The 26923-nt window shown below is 43.0% G+C and overlaps 1 protein-coding gene across 3 annotated transcripts in view; it reads left to right on the top strand.

Annotated features, from left to right (window-relative positions):
- Positions 1-26923, top strand: part of NOS3 (nitric oxide synthase 3) — a 1079476-nt gene that overhangs the window by 360118 nt on the left and 692435 nt on the right. The gene's annotated exons all lie outside the window — the stretch shown is intronic.

The following is a 26923-nucleotide window of genomic DNA, read 5'->3' as shown; positions in this document are numbered from 1 at the left end:
GGCACGCATCTTTCAGCACCCGATTATGGAACGGACTGTGAAGAAATACATTAAGCACAAGTCACTCTCACGCCGGTAGCAGAAGAGAACTCGGTAAATACATGCACTTCTCTCTTTCCACAAAATAAATGAGAAATGACAACATTGGAAAATAGAGGAGTTCCTGAAAAGAAATCCAAGTTTTAACTAATATGAAATAATGTAATAATGAGAAGAAAAATAATTTTCTTAAGACAATACATAGTCATTAAATTTGACTGGCAATCTTCTTTGACGGGTACTCAAATCAACAGATGAAGAAGATGCAAGCCTAGTCACATCAAGAGAAGAAGTATTATGCGAAGCAGTATGTGTATTAAAACACTGCCCACCAGTAGACTTCACAGAATCTTCTTGAGAGACAAACGAAGAAATAACAGATGATGGATCACACAATCAGTTTGTCCAGTCACATTGTTCCACCTCCTGTTTGGATAACTTAAGTAAAGAAGTAACTTGTGAGCCAGAAAGCCGCACAAGTGATCTCTTGTTCCACCATTCCCTATAACCAAGAAGTGCTGAGCCTTTACTCACATCTGTGACTTGTACAGGAGAGGAACATTTAGACAACCCTTTTGTCACCCTTTTTGGATTTTTAATGAGGACCCAATCATTGAGTTTCAAATCAGTATTGTTTAAAAAAATCATTGATCATGCACAGATTTCATGCAACCTTGTTTTTCTAAAACCCAAGATGAAAGATTTGTATCAACAAGTGTACCCATGACATGTTTATCTTGCAACCAATTGGGACACAAAGTAGTGTGAAAATTTCTACCTCTCAAAAGAGAAAAAGGCAAGAGACCAGTGGTGCAATGTGGCGAAATGTTATATGACCATAATTTGTCCTCTAGGAAATCTTTAACATCTTTTCCTGAGGAAAGGGCTGCTTGAATGGCATCCTTAACTAATCTGTTTTCCCTTTCAACCAAACCATTGGATGATGGCTAATATAAGGCAACCTTGAAATGATTGACATCCTTCTCCGCTAAAAATGCAGAACATTTCAGAGAAATGAAATGTGTACCATTGTCGGTAACCATAATGGAAGGTGAACCCTCAATGGAAAACACTTTCCTCAAACATTTTATGGCATGGGTGGAGCTGGGTGAATCACAAAACATATGATAAATCCATTTGGAATAATAATCAATCAACAAAATAAAAATGTCATGAAATAAAAGGTCATAAGGACCTGAAAAATCTACTCCAACCTTGTCCCAAGGTTTGTTTGGAAATGGAACAGGATTCAAGGGTGTGTTCATGACTTTCCATTTCTTATCTGACAAGAGGCATTTTGAACATGAATCAATATGAAACTTGACCTGGGATTCTAAGGATGGCCACAAATAACATAACTAAATGAGCTACAAGGTTTTCGAAATGCCTAAATGACCATGATGTGTACATTTAATGATATCTTCCCTTAAACTTGACAGGGGAACAAAAGAATCATGTCTCATAACCATGCCATTGACCAAGGAAAGTTCAGTGGCAACCATGGAAAAAGCTTTTAACTCATTGCAAAGTTTCCTGCTTTCAGACTAACCCTTTACAATATATTCAATGACAAGTTTAAGAATATCATCTTTGCTAAGCGTCCAACCAGACTTGTTCAGTAAGATCTGGCCATTCTCTGACAGCATCAAGTGCCGCATCAACACACTCTGTATCTTCAATACTCTCAACATCTGAAACATAATGAAATGCCATACGTGAAAGGCAATCAGCCGTGAAATTCCTTTCACCAGAAATATGCTTGATGGAAAAATGAAATTCTTGCAATTTTGAAAGTATTCTAACAAATCTGGCTGAGGTCCTCCCAAGCCCATTACCATTGAGTAAATGTGTAAGGGGTTTGTGGTCGGTGAATAGCTCGTATTCACACCACCAAATGTAATTTCCAAACTTCTCAATTGCCCAAACGCAAGCAAGCGGCTCGCGTTCAATGGTACTGTAATGGGACTCAGAAGACTTAAGCATACTTGACGGAAAAGCTATAGTGTGTTCCTTTCCAGCAATCCTCAGACCAAGAACTGCACCCAAACCTGTAAGGCTAGCATCCACCATAATGAAACATTTAGAATCATCTTGAAAAGCATGAAGTGCAGGTGCTTCAACAATGAGTTTTTTGGTTTGATCAAATGAAGATGATACTTCATCAGACCAAAGAAACTTTGATCCTTTGTGCAATAAGGCACGCAAAGGCTCAACAGTTTGAGCATATTCCTTGACGAAGCAGGCATAGTACTCTGCCAATCCCAAAAATGATTGAATATAATCCTTGTCTTTGGGAGGAACAGCATGACTGATGGCTTTAATAAGTGATAACTTTGGTCTGATTACTTGAGATGACAAAGTATGGCCTAAGTAATCCAACTGGTGTGTGCCAAATTCACATTTGTCAGATCTTATGGTAATTCCTGCGTCATTCAATTTGTGTAAAACAAAAGTCGGATTTTTCAAGTGTGTTTCCCTGTCATTGGCAAAAACTAGAATGTCATCTTGATAGGCCTGGGCCCCTGGCATGTCTTGAAAAAGATTGTCCATCCTCTTCTAAAAAGCGCTTGCCGCGGAGGCCAGGCAAAAAGGAAGTCTGAGAAATTTGTATACCCCAAAAGGTGTGACGAAAGTGGTGAGGTTTTGTGAATCAGTTGTCAACTGAATCTGGTGATAAGCTGAGCGAAGGTCTAATATAGAAAAGAATTTGGCACACCCTAAGCTGGCCAGAAGTTCATGGATTTTAGGGAGGGGATGACAATCAATTAAGATGTTCTTATTTAAGGTGCGTAAGTCCGCACATAGCCTGACCTCACCAGATGTTTTCCTGATGATATCGATGGGAGAAACCCATTCTGAAGAGTCACATGGTGCAATGACCCCTTCATCACATAACTTGTTAGTACTGACTTAAACTCATTCCTGGCACTAAGGGGTAATGAGCGAACCTTATGTACGAAAGGTTGAGCATGAGGCTTAAGTTTTATTTGATGTTGAAAACCTTTGACAGTGCCTAATTTGGTAGAAAACAAATTGGGAAACAACTCTAAAATATTTTTAACATCATGTGAATGATCAGTGATATTGATACAATCTAATGTGTCTTGTTCATTTTCTGACCACCCAGCTGAGGAATACCATGGGGAAGATCACCAAGCACAATGGGATTATCTAAGCCAGAAGCAAGGTGCAACCCCATTCTAGCAAGATCCTGCCAGCCAACTATATTGTGTCCTTTAACTGCGACATAAACTTTTGTGTAGATTGACCTTCCTAGACATTCTAGCCTTGAATTAAAGTAACTCAACATTTCTATATCAAATTCTCGAAATGCTTTTGGATTGATGTCTGTTTTGTTCAAAGCAATGGAATCTTGCCATTTCTCAAGAAACATGATATCGGATAAAATAGTAATAGGTGAACCAGAATCTGCCATAATTGGAATCTCAATTCTTCCAAATAATGCAACACCTAAAGGACCTTTGACATAATGAGAATTGAAAACTGAATTACATTCAATTGAAACAATCATGTGAATGAATGAAATGTATCTTGTCCTGCGCAAACTTAGCCCAATGGGCGTCAAGGCGCCTACTTCAAATAATACAGGTCGCCAAATCCGACAGCATTCTCTCATTGGTAGGCTCTGATGAAGAACCAAGTTTTAAGAGCTTTTTTAAACAAATCAGTTGAGGGTAAGGTTTTGATCTCAATTGGAAGAGAGTTCCAGAGCTGAGGAGCGGCTACAGAAAAAGCTCTCGCTCCCCATCTGGTCAGCCTAGTACGGGGCACTACAAGTTGAAATAGGCCGGCCGATCGAAGACATCTTGTTGGAACATAGCGGGAAAGCAAGGTACCAAGTGCGTCATCGGGGCCAGCCATAAGTGCTCTGTATGTCAGACATAGGATCTTAAAAGAGATTCTATACTGGACAGGAAGCCAGTGAAGGTCTCTCCTAGCAGTCGTGGCCGATGATGCCATAGGAAGGGCCAAAACAAAGCGCGCTGCAGCATTCTGCACGATTTGCAATCAATGAATGAGGCCCTTGTTGAGCTCCACATACAAAGAGTTGCAATAGTCGATCCTGGAGCCAACAAGAGTGACTGCGATCTGTTTGCGCGCCTGAAGGGAGAGATAATTACGAATTCTGTTTAGGATCCTAATGACACCCCAGCACGTGGCCACAGTCCTGTTCACTTGGAGCGTCATAGAAAGTAAGGTGTCAAAGACAACACCAAGATTTCTGGCTGATTGGGAGGGAGTGGGGCAGGTGCCAAGAGATGAAGGCCACCACTCGCTCGACCAAGCATCTTGGTCTTTACCAAAGACCAAGACCTCTGTCTTATCGCCATTTAGCTTTAGGGAGTTGATGATCATCCAATCTGCCACATGCTGCATGCATGACCTAAAGCTAAAGGCGGATGTACGGACAGACGAGTGAGCCAGCGATACCATAATCTGGGTGTCGTCTGCGTAAGACACTACCTCCATCCCCTGCGATCTTACTAGTCTAGCAAGGGGGGCCACATAGATATTAAACAGGGTCGGACTCAAGGCCGACCCCTGTGGCACCCCACATTGCAATGACTTAGCAGGGGAGAGGAAATTTCCAAGCATTACTCTCTGTTCTCTACCATGGAGAAAGGAGTTAAGGAGACTCAGGGCCGGCCCAGTGACCCCTGCCTCCCTAAGCCGAGATGTTAGGATGGTGGGAGACAGGGTATCAAAAGCGGCCGTGAGGTCCAATAAGACCAGAACTGTAGTTTGGCCACTATCCACTTTGCGGCGAATATTATCTACCACAACAGTGAGAGCGCATTCAGTACTATGATGTTTTCTGAAACCATGCTGCGTGTTATCAAGGTACTCACTGGTCTCAAGAAAGGTGGAAAGATGAGTGTTGAGGTGTGCTTCTAGTATTTTTGCCGGGGCAGGGAGCAATGAAATAGGCCTAAAATTTTTAAGAAGGCCAGATTCCAAAGATGGCTTTTTAAGTAGAGGCTTTACAATAGCCTTCTTCCACACTGGTGGAATGGAACCCTGGACAATGGCCCTATTCATGATTTCCAGCATAGGCGGAAGAATGCTGTTTCTACACTCTTTAAGTTTCTTAAGCGGTAGGGGATCCATAGGGGAGGAGGATTTGGTCCTGTCAAGTAGGAGGTTCAGTCCTTCCAAAGACAGTAATGGAAACTGCGTGAGTAGTTCGGGATGACCTTCACCCCGAGTATCCAGACTGCCTATGGCAGGAGGGACATCACTATCCAAAGAGTGACATTGGGCTTCTAGGGAGATATGAATGTCCGAGATTTTGCTATGAAAAAAGTCGGAGATATCATTGCAGAGATCCTGAGAACTAATCACTGGATCAGGGAGTTGGAGAGAGCATAATGAATCAGCAATTTTAAAAAGTTCCCTAGATGAAGTTAGGGAGCTTGTAAGATTGGAGAAATACTCCAGCTTTTCCATTACCACTCTCTGTTTGTACTCCCGCAGAGCGGACTTGTGGACCTCCCTATCCTTTGGATCCCATGATTTCCTCCAGCTTCTCTCACTACTCCTACACCCCTGCCTTAAAAGTCTCAGATGTTCGGAGAACCAGGGTGCAGTAGGCTTCTGCCGAGCTACATAGCGAAGGGAGGCGTGGGCAAGCTTTTCAACTGCATTGGTGATAGAATCCATAAGTTCGTGAGCTGCCTTATCTGCCTCCTTCGAGGAGAAGTACTCCGAGGCCCGAACATGGGAAGCAAGGGCCTCATCCGTGATGTTTCTAAGGTTTCTCCTAAGAGCAAATGTAGTGGCAACCTGGTTCACTGAGGGCAAGGCAGGGAGAGCAAGTTCCAGGGGTACTGCAAAATGGTCTGTCCAGACCAGCGGCAAAGGGGGGCCAGTAGATAGTCTTAAATCATTAGAGAATACCCCATCCAGGATGTGGCCAGCCTTGTGTGTTGGGCTGCTCACCAACTGAACGAGATCACAGGCTGCAAGTGTCTCAATTAATGTCAGGGTATCCTTTGAGTTGACTTCATCAAGATGGAAATTGAAGTCACCCAGGATGGAAAGATAGGGTTTTTCAAAATAGGGTTCGAGGATTCTAAGTAGATCCGCAGAGAAGCTGGTCCTAGTGCCAGGTGGTCTATATACAAGTATCCCAGTGAAGGAGACAGATGGAGCACACAGAATGCAGAAATAAAATGCCTCAAAGCGATCTTGAGGCATAGATAGAGGTTTGAAATTGCAGGAAAGGGAGGATTTAAAGAGGATAGCAATTCCTCCACCTCTACGCAATAGTCTGTCCTGCCTATGGAGAGAATATCCATCAGGAATGGCCAAAAGTAGATCGTGACCAGAGGAATCCGAAGTCCAAGTCTCCGTAATAAATACCCAATCTGGCTTTCTCTCTTCCACAAAATTGTGGAAGGCAACATTATGTTTGATAAGCGATCTCGCATTTAATAGGAAACCAGTTCTAGGCGGAATAGAAGGATTACTTCCAGGGAACAAATGAGATGTAATAGGACCAGGTTCAGAGAAGCGAAAAGAGACTTTACATGTCATGCATAAATAGGAATGCAAAAGCCCTTCAGGGGAAAAGCGATGAGAACAAGGCTGCGTTAGTGCTCTAAAAGCCAATAGTTCTGACATGGAGTATTGCCTAGGTACCTCAGACAGTAGAGGGGGAGTACCAGCCGAGACCAGCCCATCCTGCAGCCCGTCCTCAGCGCGGACGGGCGCAGACGGGCTGAACTCAGGCGTAACTCCGGTGGAAGTCCGGCGATCCCGCTTCGCGATGACGCTGCGCATAGGCATGACTGATATTTATGCTGGTCGAGCCTCCTAAATGAGGACTAGACCGCGGTATGGATCACCCCTCACCTAAGATGGCCGCCAACGAGACAAGGGCGAGGGACCCGCGAAATGCGGTGAATTATCCAAAATTATGGTGCAAGTTCGCGGAACAGCAGTGCAGGTAAGCGTGGCCAGCACTCTAAAAACAGGGGATAATATTAAAACACAAATTAACCAATGTCATGAAATTGCCCTGTACAATCTTCGAGAGATTCTGTAAATTCCACACTATTAACTCTGGTAGATTTCTTGGCAGACCTGCAAACACCTTGAAAATGGCCAATTTATTTGCATAAAACACATCTTTTTCCTGAGGCGGGACACATAGGATAGTTGTGATCTAGAACCATATCTGTAGCAAAATGTGTTCCCTTTTCTTATAGGTTGTTTAAAAGATTTGTTCACATTAACAGCATTGACCAAATTTCCGATTGTGTGATCATGAAGGTCGTGCGCACAATCTACGGCGGTTCAGCTGAAAGAACTAACACCCGCCAGCATGTTCACGATATAACCTGCCGCAAACATAAAAACGACGGTTATTAAAACGCGACCTTCATGATACCCAATCGTCTCATTTGTCCCTGATGAAGGGTTATTTTAATCCGAAATGCATTGGAATGAAGCATAAATGAGACATGCAAGAAAATAAAAAGGATTGAATCCTCAAAGAAAAGTGAATAAAACTTTCTTCAAGGAAAAAAAACGCTTTTTGATTATTTCATTCGAGAAAAACGTACTTAAAGTCGGACAGAGACCTCCATCCGGAGAACGGAAGTTGTGCCTAGGGGGACACATCCAAACAGTGATGTGCAGTTTTTCTTATATATCAAAGTACACCATCTTGCCACATGCATTATTATCTATTCCTCAATTTGAATGGTAAAACCACATGCAATTGTTACATACTAGGTGATATAGTCCTTATTGAATAGAAAAAATGTCATGCTTGATAACAATAGCATTGATAACAGCACAAATTTGCATCAGACCTAGTGTTGAGGTCATTTTCTATGATAGGAGAAAAGATCAGATGTTTAACACACAATATCATATGGTCATTGTTGTGATAGATAACAGATCACACTTTTGTTACACACACCAAGATATGATCCATAGAATGGTGATTGAAGCATAGACATCTCATGCGCCTAAACATATATAAAACTCATAGCTATGTAAAGACAAACAACTATGTATCCCCATTTTAAAGGTCAAAATAGGTTCAGCTCTACTCTTGCTTTCCAGGTCTTATCTGAGCGACCTTAAGTTCTTATTTTGAATTTGACATTAACCAGCGTTCCACAATTTATGGACAGAATTTACTAACCAATTGTCAAATGTGCTCATTTAAAAGCTTGGATGCCATATTTAGATTTGGATGAATGGGATACTCCATCACAAACGAGATGGGGATCCCGTCTGCAGTTTTACAAGTGCTACACTGCCTAATCTGGGCCCTAAATATTTACCACGTTAGGAAGATAGCACATGTGGCTGGAAACTGATTAGCAGCTCCTCACTTCATGGATGTCCAAAATACCAACTGAATTAAGGATGGAGAACTTCACAAATCAAAAGGGAGACACAGTGAAAAGATGGATATTCTAGCAGTTAGGAACAATTGTTTTAAAGGTATTGTCTAAATAATACACTAGTTTAAATCCTGTATGGTCAGTTAAATATACGCTGGATGAAATAAGAAAGCAGTGTTTGCTAAATACACATTTATTCTGTTATAAAATTGGATTTTCATTCCAATATAATTTAATTGTCAGTCATGTACGAAAGGGATCCAAATAAAGGCTGTTTTTTAGACAAATGGTCCTCATAAACAGGCATGTATAAAAACACACACTAGTCCTCGTAAAGACATTTGCTGTCTTTATGTAGTGTGTAAAATGGTCTTCATAACTATTTGAAATGGGACATATGAGGGCTTTCGTCAGAAAACCTCAAAACTATTCCCATATTCATGTATTGAAAATCTGATATAACTTTCATACTGTCATAAAAGTATATATATGAAATGTAGGTTCATTTTGATTCTGTGATGATCAGAAAGGGTGGCCCTCATAGTGTAGGTTTTTTTCACTGGTCTACATCAGAGTAATATATATGTGTGTGTGCGTGTGTGTGTATGTGTGTTTTGGTCTGTATGCAAGCTTGTGCACCCTTTGTGTACCTATATGCTGGGCTACCCTGTTTGATTGTATTATAAACAAGCATTTGCAATGCAATCGGTCTCACATTTGGGACCTTATATGTATTTAGCTATGCAGCACATTAGCCTGAGTGCTGGAACAACTACTGTTCTTTAACATGGAGGGTGTGTAAGCACCAAACTGCGTAACACACCAGGTATGGGAACACATGGAGAAAAATACTGCCGATCAAGAGGAAATTGTATTGTCTAAATCTCTGTTTTTAAAATAAAATCTGCCCTTCGTGGTCATATCACTGAAAATACAAGATTTGAAAAAAATATTATTGTCTACAGGTGCTTGTTGAAAACAAGTTTCTATGGCCTGGAATGTAGGGAATGCTAAAGTGATTCTGGTATTTTACTAACCTCTGCTGGCCGTTTTCTATAAAAAAAAGTTAAAGAGAGGCAGTTGCCGGAAAAAAAAAAATAAAGTCCCTAAGTTGAAAGCAATTCTGGTATTTTACTGACCTCTACTGTCTCTAAGCAAAGGCACAAGCAGACAAGTCCTAGGCTGATCTCCAGATCTCACAAAGTACATACAACAGATCCTCCAGACAGTGCAAGTGCTGTCTTGGCTCGACCTAACAAGTGAAGCCTACTCTCTCTTCAAAAGGGCAACCCAGTGTAAAAAAGGAGTTCCCTTTATTAGGCCGAAATTCTGTTACACTAGTGTATTCTCACGTAACTTCAAGAATTTAATCTACGCTTCTTATGCGATATTCCCAAAATGATACAATTAAAACCAAGTAGCATGAGAACACAGGAACAAATGCCAACAGCCAGAAAGCGAGTAGGTGTTGTTTGCAGCACTTGTTTTTTTGTGAAATATGTCTTGGCATCCATAATGCACATTAGGATGAATTTTGCAGTAAAATATAGTGCTAAATGCTGAACATGTAATTTGAGTAATTTCACAATTTATTTTGCAGTATTGTAACTAAGCAAAAGTAAATTGCGCAAGGTTCTCCCCTTACTCTTTACCTGCTCCTACATTGATACTAACCAGTAGCAATAGGCATTTCAAAATGTTTCATGTTGGGGTGATGTCAGCTTGAATTTTGAGATACTGGGAAATCATTCACTGGACAGCCTTTTTACAATGACACAGCTGTCTCCAGACATTATATGCTCAAACCAAAAAGGGAATTTAATAAGCACTACCAGAAGAGGGGCTTTGGGTGCAGCCATATGTTGGTAGACAGGAATACATGTTTTGATTGAAAGGAAATTGAGTGTTTCTACAAAAAGAAATGCTTCGCCACCAGGCAGCTGTGATCATTTGTTAGATGTTTATAGGATGTGTGTTTCTCTCTGGCAGCAGCACAGATGGGAGGAGGGCATTAATTAACTTTAGTTTTGATTTTGAGAGCTAAGATTTTCTGTATGGATTTTAGGCCTCGCTTGACAGTGTGATTGTTGCTTGACCTTAAGTGATGAACGAAAATTAGTTTTCTGAGTCCTACTGAGAAAGGGCCTAAAGCTCCAACCACATGCTGGTTAACCTGAATACAGAATTTGATTGGTTCGAATTAGTGTGCAAAAGTTTATCATTAATACAGCAAGACTGAGTTGGTTATGGCGGCAAGCCGATGATCATGCTTATAGGGCAGGTCTGTTTATTATGAAATGTTATGATAACGCCACTAGGTCTGACCTATTTATTCTGAAAAGCATGTCATGTTTCTGTTATCGTAGAGCCAAGCAACTGACCGGTGTAGAAGAGCTATCTTACTACATTTAACATAACATAACATAGTTCTTTAAGTGTGGATTGGTATTGCAGAGTGCTAAACCCTGTAGTTGGCGACAAGCCAATGATAAAGGGTATAGGCTGATTGTTTATAATGAAAAGTTACAATAAAGGCAGTCTGCCTCACATTTTGATTGGGAAAAACATGTTATAGTTAATAGGCATTCATGGGCAGCTTGTATTACTCAGTATTTTAGCCTACTGTTAGGAATTGTGTTACCTGGAATGTCACAGATTACCTTTTTGGGGCAAGATTTTGGTGTTACTGCCTCTGACAAATCCTAGTGGGAGAAAATTTGCATTGTAATAAACATTGCCAGAATCTCTTCTTTGCTGTCTGCCATGATCTTGTATTAAAAGATAATTAAATAATACATGCATATATATATATATATATATATATATATATATATATATATGTATATATATCGAACACACCGTCACCTTCCTCGCACTCTGGACCAGCTCCAGCCAGGAAAAAAGTCAACGGACACGGACCATCTGTAGTGCTCCAATTTTTAATTAAGGTGCAGAAAAAGCCTCATGACGTTTCGGCTTGCAAGAGCCTTGTTCACATGACATTGCATGAAACACCATTTTATAATGCCAGTGATTGGATAAAGGTCGTCACATGGGATGGCAGTGTGTTACAATAAACATAGAAGAGATACTTAAACATTTTCCAAATGTATAAATAATTGGAAAACACATTTGAACAGTTTTAACAAAATCACGGTAAAATACCAGAAACGAAATAAATATAAATGATTTCCTCCTTTAGGTATATACAAAAGTTATCATCAGATAAATGTATGAAATTCATTGCCAACTTTCAATTAATTGTTTCGGACTGAAGAAATCAAATCATGGTAAAATACCCAATTGTATATACAATACAGTATTGATTATATAGTACGATATAATAAAGTGCAAATGCATACTAATTTAATATGTGCAAGGTTCGCAATAGTGCAATTTACCAATGTGCAAAACATAGCAAATGTGCAAAGGACTGCAAAGTACAAAATGCTGCTTGAAAGTGCAGGAATATTATCCTTAATGACAGGATACCCATCCAAATCCAAGGCCCTATCACACAATACTGTATCACTATTGGTTGGAATCATATATCTACTTGACTCCAAGTGTATTTCAAATAAATACAAAACTATTAACATCAACAGTCCCTAGCATATTTTTGATGAAAGAATTACATTTTGTTTGACCTTAGATTACTACTTATACTGTTTTATCTCTAATATATTATACTGCATTTTAATAACAAACACCGTAAATAAAGTGCATTAAAAGGATGAGTGTGAATGACTACCAGGGACTAAAGACCCAATTAGTCTACCACACTCAGCCATACCCATCTAAGTGAAATCAGCCTTTTAATCAATTGGCAGTAAGTACAGGTCAATGTCACATCCAACCAATCCAAAACTTGAACATATAGAATGATATGAACATTCCACGCTACATTGAGTAGTTCCCAGCCGGGCTAAAATTATCCTGATATTCAAAATCTCATTTCATGCTGTTAATATCTAGGATAGATTAAGGTAAACACGTATACAGATCCTCCGTAACATTAAGTCCCCCCGGACTCTTGGTGTTAAGTAAAAGGATGTACCTGGTTTCAAGCCTCCTCAGTTTAGTTTCCCTATCTCCACCCCTTCTACTGGCTAAGATGGAATCAATAACCCAGTATTTGAGCATGCTGTTATTGCTCTGATGCATTTCCCTAAAATGCCGGGCGACTGGGTAGGTGTTATCACCATTAGTAATGGCACGTAGGTGTTGTAAAATGTGTTTGTGTACCGCAAGCTTCGTGCTGCCCACATACCTTAGTGGGCAAGGGCATTGGAGAATGTGAACCGCAAATTCGGTTTTACAGGTTAAAACCTGTGTTATAGTGTGAGGGATTTCAGTGAAACCGTCCATGTATATTTTAGTATTTATTCCATGGACACACACCTTACAGGTTTTACAGCGGTAAAATCCTTTGTTTTGTTGCCACCATGATGTTTTGTTAAAAGGTTCAGTACTAGTGTCAACAATTTTGTCTCTATGGGAGGGTGCCTTACTGAAGGTCAAAGAGATCTTCTTGGGGAGAGTGGCTCCAATGGTAGAGTCCCGGGTAACCAGAGGCCAGTGTTTGTTTATAATTTTATATAATTCTTTGTGTTGCCTGCTGTACCCTGTTATCATACGAAACTTTTTGTTTTCCGGGCCAACCTCATTGTCTAAGTCCCCCATCTCTGATACTGACCGCCTTTTACTACCAGTTAAGAGTTCCTCCCTAGTTGACAACATGGATTTCTCTATAGCTTTGTGAATTATTTGCTTGGAGTATCTACGTTCCAAAAATCATTCTGCACTATCCTCCTGAGCTGCCTTCAAGTCTTCGGGATTGCTACATACTAGGCGTAATCAAAGCATCTCCCCAATAGGGGAAGCTTGAGATTAAATGCGCCGGGTGGGCACTAGCTGCATGGAGTATACTATTTCCAGCAGTTGTTTTTCGGAAAATTCTGCTCTCAAGATGGCCATCATGAATGTAGAGTTCAGTGTCCAAAAATGTAATAGATTATTGGCTAAGGGTGGCAGTAAACCTGAGATTGAGATCATTGTTGTTTAAATTGTCTATAAATCTCAATGCTTCCTCCTTACTCCCCCTCCATATAATCATCAGGTTGTTTATAAAACAATACCATCTAATCAGGTTGTGAATAACAATGTTGTGGTATTTGGGTCTGAGGACCAGCTCCTCCCAAGCTCCCATGTGCAAACATGCGAAGCTTGGGGAGAAGCTGGCCCCCATTGCCACACCCTGAAGCTGGCGGTAAAGTTGCTGATTAAACAGGAATAAGTTGTTCATCAATATATATATATATTCACTGAAAAAACCATAGGTTATAGACCATATATAGTTAGGGATTAGCATTTACAAAACCTTATTTTACTCGCACAAAACCATTGAAATTCCATATATAGTTAGTTGCACTAACTATATATCGCGCACCCGCAATCCACTGCTGATGATGTCACATATTACATCATTCATGACATGGTCAGTGACATCACTGATGACATCACTGATGACATCTCAAATGACATCACTGATGACATCACTGATGACAACATCCAGTGACTGTATGTTTCTGTAAAGTTAAAATATGTCTTACATATTGAAGAATGAGTGGATGTATAAGTGTCTGGATGAAGGATATAGTAGGTGCATGACTGACTGTATGAGTGAGTGATTAAATGTGTCTCACTGAGTGCATGGGTTAGTGACTAAACTGTCTTAATTTGTGCATCATTATGTCTGTTGTTCTGTAAACTGCTGCATGTGTTGATAAGTAGCTATATGAGTAAGTTTATGGGTTATTGATTGGTTGCCCAAGTATTTGTATGGGAGACTGAGTGTGTGTGTGGGTGGCTGGGAGGTGTATGACTCTGTGCATAGATGTGTGAGCAGTTGATTCACTAGATGTATGGTTTCAAAAGTGCATGTGGAAACAGCTGTATGGGCGGTTGACTGTGTGCATGAGTGTATTGGTGAGTGAATGGATATCTCAGTGCTACATGTCAAAGTAAGTACATATGTAAAACACAGTACATGTAAGAGTTGACATATATAAATAACTGTGCATAAGAGCCAGTGAATGTGTGAGTGGCTGTATGGATCATTGTGAACTTGTATCAGGGATTGTATAAGAGAGTAAATATGTGTTAGTATATGTTTGAATAAGTAAAGTTTGTATAACTGTATAGTTGAGGAAATGGAGGTGTGATTGATTCTTTGCATGACTGACTAGGTGTGTGAGTAACTCCATGGATGAGTGACAGTCTGTGAGTGTCTGTTTACACTGATTGTATCTAAGGTTATATTAGAGTCTGAAGAGGTTCATCGTATTATCACATGAATGATATCATTAGTGATGTGATCAGTAATGTCAAATGAGATGACATCAGTGATGTCATCAGTGATGTCATTTGAGATGTCATCAGTGATGTCATTTGAGATGTCATCAGTGATGTCATCAGTGATGTCACTGACCATGTCATGAATTATGTAATATGTGACATCATCAGCAGTGGATTGCGGGTGCGCAATATATAGTTAGTGCAACTAACTATATATGGAATTTCAATGGTTTTGTGCGAGTAAAATAAGGTTTTGTAAATGCTAATCCCTAACTATATATGGTCTATAACCTATGGTTTTTTCAGTGAATTTCAATGGTTTTTTAATAGCAAATATCAAAAGCTGTCAAATGTCAAGTACGTGATAGGTAAAAACTTTTTCGTGTTTATGCACGCTGATGTGCTTTGAACGCTGCCCCCCCCTCCCCTCTTTTCTCTTAGTAGTACTCTCTCTTTGCAGATAGTGAAGGGTAGTTAACGCAGGCCTTTACCCCCGTTGTAATCCGTCGTGCCTGCTTGTCTCTCCATTTGATTGATTGTTATCCAAGCATTTACTGTTTTACAATTGATTCTCTTTGGTTCATTCTCTATTTTCAAACAAGCACAAAGTCGCAATACTCTGTTTAGTCTTTTCAGATAGTGAAAAATCGTATAAAAAAAAAAAAGGAATCAAGCAAAATCAGTAGGCCACTAATTGGATCTCTTTTTGACCTCGCTAAAATAGAAATATTAGGAACAACCCTTCATGAGAAATACGAAAATAGTGAGATGAACTGAGCTCCACACCATGAGGGCTGCAAGACAGCTCGGCTCCGTCACCCACCCCGCCCAAAATAACGACAAACCCTATGCAAATATTAAAAATATATACAACACACCAGCAAAGTAATAGGGTAAAACATTTTATTAAATAACTATTTACATAACTATTTTATACTTTTTGTTGCCCGATCCGGCTAGCTCAATCGATCGAGCATGAAACTCATGCACTCTGATAGCAAGCGTTGCTACTGATGCTATGCAGACCAAAACTGGTTTTCAGTTTGTACATTTTTCTAGATTTTTCCATCCAAGGTTGGTTGAGTTTGTAGAACGATGGCTTCAGATTTTCAACATACGGTGTGGTGGCGCGGACTGGGAGGGGGCGCTTCGCTCCTGCCCCCTCCCCAAGTAAGATTTTCATACGTGAAAGTACGTTAATGGTTTTGGTCCCTGAGTTGCTTCGATGTCACTGCCATTCTCAAATGGCATAAGTTCTGGATGTTGGGTGCCATAGTTCAGAGTTCTGAGCAGCGCTTGTAACACTGTCTGAAGCTTATTTCCACTACTGCAGCTTCACTATTCTCAAAGTAAGTGAGGGTCGTTTGTGGACCTGACTGCATTTGAAAACAATGTGATATGGTACCTCCCTAAACCGCTTGACGGAGGCCCCCGAGGGGCGGTGTGATGGCACGGACTCGGAGAAGACGCTTGGCTCCGACCCCCTCCCCAAGTCTTATAGCACTGGTGTAGCCTGAGATCGCCCCCGACATAGGCGGCCGGCTCCCGGGGTCCAGCGGAACTTTTTGCCTTTTGATGACTCTTCTATTCTGGACCTTGTCCCACAATCCGTTTGACCTGAAGACACGCTGTAGTGGGGCGCCCCTTTACCGTTTTAGTTGCCATTCTGCCCGCTTTTGCTACACTGTGCCTCTTCCGCCATTCAGCTGTTTACCGCCCGCTCTTGCGACTACAGCGTCTCGCTCACCATGTAGTTGAGTTGCTCCCGCTCTTGCGATGCAACGATAGGCGACTGCCACAGGACTCTCAAAATGGCGGCCGACTCTTCAGATTTGGGCGTGGTCCACTAAAATGGCCCTGGGACACCTTGGAACTCGGACGCTTCCCTGATAGGGCTTGGGTCCCATTCTCGAAAGCGTCCCCTCAGCCGTGAAGATTCTACAAAAGTCTTGGGGGCCCCCGCCTCCCGCAGGCTTCTGGTGGGGAGCGGCTGCCATGTTTGCTCGTGGAATGGCCACGACGGAGCTACGAGATGGTGGTGCTTTCATGCTGACGCCAGCTTCAGTCTGAAACATCCAGAAACACTGTAGACTACCAATTCGATCAGTTCCGGTAGCGCCCCAACATGACCCGGTAGAGAAGAACTTGCCCTCCCCTCTTTGACTGATGGTTCTTGTTGCCTGTCCCCTCTGTTGTCATTTAACAGAACTTTTTTTTTTTTTTTTTTTTTTTGAATTTAACAGAACTTTTTGGACTGCTGAAAGGGGTTGTGTTCCGAACGCTGGTTGGTGGAGACATTTTGACTATATTCTTGACCTACGTTGTCACGTAATGCGTTATATGACACGCCGCGTTAGCGCACCCGGAAGTGATCCGGGGCGCGGCGCGCAGCGCGTAACGTAAGCATAACAGGTCATGTGACTTGTTAATAAAACTTTTTATTGGTTCATTTTACTTTTGTTATTTTAATAATGAAAAGCTTGGTCATATGACCTAAAAAATACGCTTTTTATTGATTTCGAACATTTTTTTTTTTAAACATATATGTTATAATGTTCCAGGCTAATGTACTTTCCCGGAAAATTTACAACTGTCCTGCAAGTAAAATATATTCCTTTTTCGAGAAAAAGGGCGTTTCTTCGTCCCATGACGGAGCCGTTGAGTAAAAGAGGCTCGGCCTGCTGTCTTACTCGCCGATACGCCTGATTATCAGATTCTTATCGATCACTTTATGTTGCAGGAGTTGAAAACACAACTGCCCTTGACCATTTATCTTTACTGCGTTCCTACGTATTATACCTTTTATCCGTCATGTAATTGGACTGCTTTATTTCACTTGCCTTTTACTGATTCGAAAACAGTGACTAAAACTAAAAACTTTACCAATGTAAATACTACTACCATGTTTTGTTTTAAAAACCTTTATTGTGAAAATGTCAGTATACAAATACGGGCCTATAACCACGTGGGCCGGCCACGGAGCAAACTGAAATCGTATATGATGAGGAGACATTTACACTGTAGAGGAACGTAACGAGCGGGCCATTAGGTTGCAAGAACTAAGGTGTCTAACAGTTGCGGAATTGGTGGCCGTACATTTTGTAATTAAAATACGACAAAGCCACTTACAAAAAAATCATCTAGATATACATTTGCGGGCAAGTACCATGGGTGACGTTAATTGGAACTTTCAATAGTACAGTAATCAGTAACACATCAGAACTTAATATCAATAGGGATGTCGAAATATTCAATCAATTCTCGTCCCCGCCCGCCATGAGCATCAAAACTGCATTCATATCTCGTGATGTCAAGGTTGTTCAACCAGTACACAACAAGGAGTTACGAGTCCCATTTATACCGGCGCCATTTTGGGCGAGGCCGGGCAGGTCCAAGATATAGTCAAAATGTCTCCACCAACCATCGGCCAGACCAGAACCCCTTTCGGCCCTTTATGCTACAAGATGGTGTCTTCCATTCAGAAAATATTGTTGGCAGCATTTTGAAAGGAAAGATAAACAGCCGTTCTCCTAGTGAGTCTCACATTGTTACATTTAGGAAGAATGTTGAAGAGTAGTATGTTGAAAATCTGAAGCCATTTTTCTACAAACTCTCAATCAGCCTTGGATGGAAAAAAAAATCCTGAAGAATGTACAAACTGAAAAACAATTTTTGTCTGTATAGCATCAACAGCAACGCTTGAGTCAGCTTTGTGTGAAGCCGCCATTTTGATTCAATCAATAACGTCCCCCTGCACACATTCAGGGACCTGGTCGTGTCTTCAGGTCAAAAGGATTGTGGGACAAGATGCAGAAAGGAAAAGGAAAAAAGTTCCGCCGGACCTCGGGAGTCGGCCGCCTATGTCATGGGCGATCTTTGGCCACACCAGGGCAATAGTGAAGCTGCAGCAGGTGCAAATAAGCTTCAGACAGTCTTACAAGCACTGCTCAGAACTCTCAACTATGGCACTCAACATCCAGGACTTGCCATACGGATCTTGGCGCCTTGTGCTGGTTCCGACCTATTCACACATCGGTCCACTACTGACATCACCTCATAAGCCAACGGGGCACCCCACGCCGACTTTCGGCGCAGCATTGTAGGATGGCCACACCAGTGCGGCAACTTGCTGGACACCACCTCGGTGCCATCCGGATCTCGGCGCGTTCGAGTCACTGTACCGCAAGAGTGACCGGAACTCAGCTGGACACGCCGTCTTTCGGCGCAGCATTGTAGGATGGCCACACCAGTGCGGCAACTTGCTGGACACCACCTCGGTGCCATCCGGATCTCGGCGCGCTGTGCTGCCTTCGGCCTACTGTAGCCGCAAGTGCGGACGCAACTCAGTTGGACGGCGAGTGAAAAGATAAGGGGCGCCGCACTGCAGCCGAGGAGCCTCCATCTTGGGGGAGACGCACAGCCCCCACTGACTGACGCGACCTTACAGGCCAACGGGGCGCCCCACGCCGACTTTCGGCGCAGCATTGTAGGATAGCCACACCAGTGCAGCAACTTGCTGGACAACAACTCGGTGCCATCCGGATCTCGGCGCGTTGTGCTGCCTTCGGCCTATTCGCACATCGGTCCGCTACTGACGCCGCCTCACGTGCCAACGGATTTTCTACGCTTTTTGTAGCCCTATGCCGCATAACAGGTCATGTGACTTGTTTATAAAACTTTTCATTGGTTCATTTTACTTTTGGTTTCCTAATGATGGAAGGCTTGGTCATATGACCTAAAAATAACACTTTTCATTGGTTTAGAACATTTTTTTTTCCCAAACGATGAAAGCCCCACCTTGTTTCTGGATGTTTCAGTCTGAAGCTGGCGTCAGCATGAGAGCACCACCATCTCGTGGCTCCGTCGTGGTCATTCCGCGAGCAATCATGGCAGCCGCTCCCCACCGGAAGCCTGCAGGAGTCGAGGGCCCCCAAGACTTTTGTAGAATCTTCACGGCTGAGGGGACGCTTTCGAGAATGGAGCCCAAGCCCTAGCAAGCAACCGTCCGAGTTCCAAGGTGTCCCAGGGCCATTTTAGTGGACCAGGCCCTAATCCGAAGAGCCGTCCGCCATTTCAAGAGTCCTATGGCAGCCGCCTATCGCTGCACCGCAAGAGTGAGCGCAACTGAACTACATGGTGAGCGAGACGCTGTAGCCGCAAGAGCGGGCGATAAACAGCTGAATGGATGATGAGGCACAGTGTAGCAAAAGCGGGCGGAATGGCAACTGAAACGGTAAAGGGGCGCCCCAGTACAGCAGACGAGCCTCCACCTGGGGAGGCCCGTTCACGCCGCCTCCCCCACACCCCCCCCCCCCCCCCGGGGCGCCCCACGCCGTTTTTCGGAGCAGCATTGTAGGATACCAAAACCAGTGCGGCAAGTTACTGGACATCACCTGGGTGCCATCCACATCTCAGCGCGTTCTGCTGCCTTGGGACTATTCGCACAACAGACCGCTACTGACGAGGCCTCCCCCCGCACCACCCGGGACGCCCCACGCTGTTTTTCTGAGCTGCATTGTAGGAAACTAAAAGCCAGTGCGGCACCCAGGTAACATCACCTGGGTGCCGTCCAGAACTCAGCACGTTGTGCTGCCTTGGGACTATTCGCACAAAAGACAGCTACTGACCATTGTTGCTTCTTTTTGCCCAAAATTTTTTAAATGTATTTACAGGTTTTGTTGCGTTCGATATATTTATAAGTTAATAAAGTTTTATAATCCTACTTTGTTGGAGTACTATATATTTTTAAAAAATCGGGTGAATGGGGCCTTGAATCGGGTTATTGTCATGTGTGGGCTTTGGAAGTGTGCTGCTACAGGATCGGACATTTCAAACTCAAATGCACGTTCTTTTTCTTACCTTTCCGAAGCATGGAGCGCAATAACAGGCAGAGAAAGGGTGATGCAAGTGTTGAACACTGCCTGGCCTGGCAAGTTGCTGGCAGTGCCCCCCCCCCGCCCGCTCCTGAAAGAGGGCACACACAGGGAAGATGTGTGAAGTACTCGGGGCGGCGGTGTGTGTGCCCTGTTTCAGGAGCGGGCGGGGGGCGGGGGGGGGGGGGGGGGCACTGCCAGCAACTTGCCAGGCCAGGCAGTGTTCAACACTTGCATTACCCTTTCTCTGCGCAGCATTGTAGGATGGCCACACCAGTGCGGCAACTTGCTGGACACCACCTCGGTGCCATCCGGATCTCGGCGCGTTCGAGTCACTGTACCGCAAGAGTGACCGCAACTCAGCTGGACACGCCGTCTTTCGGCGCAGCATTGTAGGATGGCCACACCAGTGCGGCAACTTGCTGGACACCACCTCGGTGCCATCCAGATCTCGGCGCGCTGTGCTGCCTTCGGCCTACTGTAGCCGCAAGTGCGGACGCAACTCAGTTGGACGGCGAGTGAAACGCTAAGGGGCGCCCCACTGCAGCCGAGGAGCCTCCATCTTGGGGGAGACGCACAGCCCCCACTGACTGACGCGACCTCACAGGCCAACGGGGCGCCCCACGCCGACTTTCGGCGCAGCATTGTAGGATAGCCATACCAGTGCAGCAACTTGCTGGACACCACCTCGGTGCCATCCGGATCTCGGCGCGTTGTGCTGCCTTCGGCCTATTCACACATCGGTCCGCTACTGAGGCCGCCTCACGTGCCAACGGATTTTTCATTGGTTTAGAATTTTTTTTTTCCCAAACGATGAAAGCCCCACCTTGTTTCTGGATGTTTCAGACTGAAGCTGGCGTCAGCATGAGAGCTCCACCATCTCGTAGCTCAGTCGTGGCCATTCCACGAGCAATCATGGCAGCCGCTCCCCACCAGAAGCCTGCGGGAGTCGGGGGCCCCCAAGACTTTTGTAGAATCTTCAAGGCTGAGGGGACGCTTTCGAGAATGGGACCCAAGCCCTATCAGGCAAGCGTCCGAGTTCCAAGGTGTCCCAGGGCCATTTTAGTGGACCACGCCCAAATCTGAAGAGCCGGCCGCCATTTTGAGAGTCCTGTGGCAGCCGCCTATTGTTGCATCGCAAGAGCGGGAGCAACTCAACTACATGGTGAGCGAGACGCTGTAGTCGCAAGAGCGGGCGGTAAACAGCTGAATGGCGGAAGAGGCACAGTGTAGCAAAAGCGGGCGGAATGGCAACTGAAACGGTAAAGGGGCGCCCCACTACAGCGTGTCTTCAGGTCAAACGGATTGTGGGACAAGGTCCAGAATGGAAGAGTCATCAAAAGGCAAAAAGTTCCGCCGGACCCCGGGAGCCGGCCGCCTATGTCGGGGGCGATCTCAGGCCACACCAGGGCAACACGACTTGGGGAGGGGGCAGGAGCTAAGTGCCATCTCACCGCCCCTCGGGGGCCTCCGTCAAGCGGTTCAGGGAGGCACCGCATCACATTGTTTAACAATGCAGTCAGGTCCACAAACGGCCCTCACTTACTTTGAGAATAGTGAAGCTGCAGCAGGTGCAAATAAGCTTCAGACAGTGTTACAAGCGCTGCTCAGAACTCTGAACTATGGCACCCAACATCCAGAACTTATGCCATTTGAGCATGGCAGTGACATCGAAGCAACTCAGGGACCAAAACCATGAACGTACACTCACGTATGAAAATCTTACTTGGGGAGGGGGCAGGAGCCAAGCGCCCCCTCCCAGTCCGCGCCACCACACCGTATGTTGAAAATCTGAAGCCATCGTTCTACAAACTCAACCAGCCTTGGATGGAAAAATCTAGAAGAATGTACAAACTGAAAACCAGTTTTGGTCTGCATAGCATCAGCAGCAACGCTTGCTATCAGAGTGCATGAGTTTCATGCTCGATCGATTGAGCTAGCCGGATCGGGCAACAAAAAGTATAAAATAGTTATGTAAATAGTTATTTAATAAAATGTTTTACCCTGTTACTTTGCTGGTGTGTTGTATATATGTATAATATTTGCATAGGGTTTGTCGTTATTTTGGGTGGGGTGGGGTGGGCGGCGGAGTCGAGCTGTCTTGCAGCCATCATGGTGTGGAGCTAAGTTCATCTTACTAGTTTCGTATTTCTCATGAGGGGTTGTTCTTAATGTTTCTATTTTAGCGAGGTCAAAAACAGATCCCATTAGTGGCCTACTGATTTTGCTCGATTCCTTTTGTTTTCTTTTACTATTTTTCACTATCTGCAAAGACTAAACAGAGTATTGCGACTCTGTGCTTGTTTGTAAATACAGAATGAACCAAAGAGAACCAATTCTAAAACAGTAAATGCTTGGATAGCAATCAATCAAATAGAGAGAGAAGCAGGCACGACGGATTACAACGAGGGCAAAGGCCTGCGTTAACTACCCTTCACTATCTGCAAAGAGAGAGTACTGCTAAGAGAAAAGAGGGGGGGGAAGTGGGGGGCAGCGTTCAAAGCACATCAGCGTGCATAAACACGAAAATGTTTTTACCTATCATGTACTTGACATTTGACAGCATTTGATATTTGGTATTAAAAAAACATTGAAATTCACAGAAAAAAACATAGGTTTTAGGCCATATATAGTTAGGGATTTGCATTTACAAAACCTTATTTTACTCGCATAAAACCATTGAAATTCGCATATATAGTTAGATGCGCTAACTATATATCGCGCACCCGCAATCCACTGCTGATGATGTCACATATTACATCATTCATGACATGGTCAGTGACATCAACACATTCCAAAATTTCCCCAATGCCTTTCATACTTCCTTGGATTGGGAGTGGAAATCTATAATTAATCTGCTGGTCATATTGGATTCTGACTCACAATCCTTCTCTTTGCCTTCAAGTAAACTAGATCGATCCTTTTTATTCACTGTATCCAAGGCTTTAGATATACATTTGTTGGAGTAGCCTCTCTGTCTAAAACGTTCTGACATAATAGATACCTCCCCACTGAAGTCAGCTTCTTTAGAGCAATTCCGTTTGGCCCTCATAAACTCACCAATAGGAATAGAATTGATAAGATTGTAAGGATGGCAACTGCGGCATGCAGTAGGCTATTGCCCGCTGTGTCTTTTCTGAACAATGTAGTGCTCAGAAAGCTGTCTTCATTTGTAATTTTCAAATCTAGAAACTCAATTGACACAGAGCTATATATATATATGTCATTTGCACTCTACTAGAGTCATGACAGTGAACTACATGGGGTGATGGCTCAGTCACTATGCATCAGTCATTGGCTCTCTTGCCCTGTTAATGACAGAATTTACTGATCCTATGTGTACATCCACCTGCAAATGAGTACACTTTAGTGTCACAGCTGGTTGGCTTGCTCTTTATGAGGACATTACAGCTCTCCAGGCAGGGGAACCTCATTTTATCTGGCCACCTCCTCTGAACGAGGAGACTATTATGGAATCCTGTTGCCCATGGTGTATTATTGTTTTACCATTGCATAGTGGCTAACACTTTAGTTTTAAATGTGGCAGCCATGCTTGCACTTCAATAGAACAATAGCCTATATCTTTGCAAGACAGACACCTGCTGCTATGTTTACTTTAGTTATACCAGGCATATGTCTACCATTTTTATATGGCAGCATCTTTTCTTTTTTATTTGTATTCTTGCAAGGTTTTGTGCATATGTTGTTGAGTTGGTGTGTGTTTTATTGCGGTTGTGTCAGAGAGTGAATGCAAGAATAAGTTAGTGGGCTAAAGAATAGATACATGAGTACAAAGATGAGTGATAGAGTGCATTTATGATGACTATCCAGTGCCTTAAATCCATCACTGAACCAAAAGGCCTGTTAATTCAAAAGCCAAAATTTTTGGCATTGCCAATGTTTGTTAAACGTTTGTTAAGAATTGGGTTCCGTATAGTAAACTATCACTGCTTACTAGTGTAACACCTAGGGCCAGATGTAGGTAAATGGCATTTACCGGTTCGTAAATACCGAATTTTACCGATTCGGTATTTACAAATCGGTAAATGCCATGTAGGGAAATATTCTGTAACGTTTACCGAATCGTTAAGATTCGGTAATTACCGAATCGGTATTCACCGATTCGGTAATTGCCATTGATTCCTATGGGCCTTGAGGCCCATAGGAATCAATGGCAATTACCGAATCGGTAAATACCGATTCGGTAAATTTACCGAATTTTCAAGGGGGACAGGGTGTCACTTTGACACCCTGTTGCACCCCTGATTCTGGCATGTGTGCCATGTGACACACATACATGCCCTTAGGGCATGTATGTGTGCCACATGGCACAGGTGTACATGCACAGATGTGCATGTACACTGGAATTCGTTATTTATCACAAAATAATATTTCGTGGTAAATAACGAATTCTTAAGGGCCTGTGGCACTGTTTTCAGTGCCACCTACATCTAGATTTACCGATTTGGTAAATTTACCGATTTGGTATTTTACAGAATCGGTAAATTTACCGATTTGGTAAATTTACCGAATCGGTAATATTTAGGCCCCCTACATCTCAAACTCCAAATACCGGTCAGTAACGACAGAAATCGGCTGTTACCGACCGGTATTTGAGGTTGGAAACGGTCTATAGCCAAGTAAATTCAAAACTTATAAAAACTGTATGATGTTCATTATAATATGTATGTTTGTCAATACCCAGTGTTTAAGTGAAAAAGTCACCCAACAAACCAATTTAGAAAAATATTATTTCATTTATTTATTATAAAGTTTTTTGGGTTTTTTTTGTATTTTTTTTTTTAATCAATGGCAATTACCGAATCGGTAAATACCGATTCGGTAAATTTACCGAATTGTCAAGGGGGACAGGGTGTCACTTTGACACCCTGTTGCACCCCTGATTCTGGCATGTGTGCCATGTGACACACATACATGCCCTTAGGGCATGTATGTGTGCCACATGGCACAGGTGTACATGCACAGATGTGCATGTACACTGGAATTCGTTATTTACCACAAAATAATATTTTGTGGTAAATAACGAATTCTTAAGGGCCTGTGGCACTGTTTTCAGTGCCACCTACATCTAGATTTACCGATTTGGTAAATTTACCGATTCGGTATTTTACAGAATCGGTAAATTTACCGATTTGGTAAATTTACTGAATCGGTAATATTTAGGCCCCCTACATCTCAAACTCCAAATACCGGTCGGTAACGACAGAAATCGGCTGTTACCGACCGGTATTTGGCCACCTACATCTGGCCCCAAATCTGTTACCCACATGGGATAAAGATGCATGCTACCCAGGTAATTGCTGCACCAATTGGCATCCACCATTTAAGGTTGATTTTCCATTATTTCTTTTGCTTATTTTTTGTGCTAGTAGTGTATACATCATTTTTGTATGTCTTATTTAAAACGGAGCTGCTGCAGGATATGTACAGCTAGCCAAGAGTTAATAGCCTCGCAGAACGTTTCACCTCAATGATGGCATTATTACTGACCAGAGCTCCTACAGGCAGATTGTAGACCTGTTTAGTTAGGAATCAGGGTCTGAACACTGTTGAACAGTGCTCTAAATAGAAAATGGCTACTCCGGGAACCAGTTAATTGGTGGGTGATAGCTGAAGGGAGTTGTGGAGCAGAGTCTTCAGAAAAGGAGTAAAAGACAATCTATACATTATTTCTAGAAAACTGCCACTACAAAAATAGGCAACTTTTGAAAGGGATAGTAACACTGTTCTAGCTACTTAACTGTACATACATTGACTGTATTTTAATCATATTAGAAGTAAATGCACCTGCTGAAATCTAAATTAATTCAGAAAGTGTATCCAGTAAGACTATAGTAGGGGAGACCGCTGTGTCAGTATCTTCTGAAATGGATATCTGGCTCAGCCTACCGCACTCAGCCGTGGCCCTGCCAGCCTGGGCACGGTTACCAAGAATACCCACCACATGCCCCCCTCAACACAGGAAAAGAAAGAGAACGGATACTGTATCAAAAGCACCAGCATTCTCTGCTAGAAGGAATTGGGTGCGTAGCCCCTTTATAGGGTATAGGTGAGGAGGAAGGAAAAATAATCTTTCCATTTAAGTGGCAATTGTGAGGTCTGATAGGTGGTACTGATAGATGTGTTTCATTATTAAGTAGTATGTTGAGTATAAGAGCATATGGTTGACATGCCAGTAGACATCATCATCATAGAGTGTCAGTATGGAGCTCAAGAGGCAGTGGTCATTTGAGAGAGTCAACGTAGCTT

This window comes from Lissotriton vulgaris, chromosome 10, assembly GCF_964263255.1.
Source record: "Lissotriton vulgaris chromosome 10, aLisVul1.2, whole genome shotgun sequence".
Classification (NCBI taxonomy): Eukaryota; Metazoa; Chordata; class Amphibia; order Caudata; family Salamandridae; genus Lissotriton; species Lissotriton vulgaris.
The sequence above is the reverse complement of the archived record's forward strand: the minus strand, read 5'-3'. Positions and strand labels throughout refer to the sequence as shown.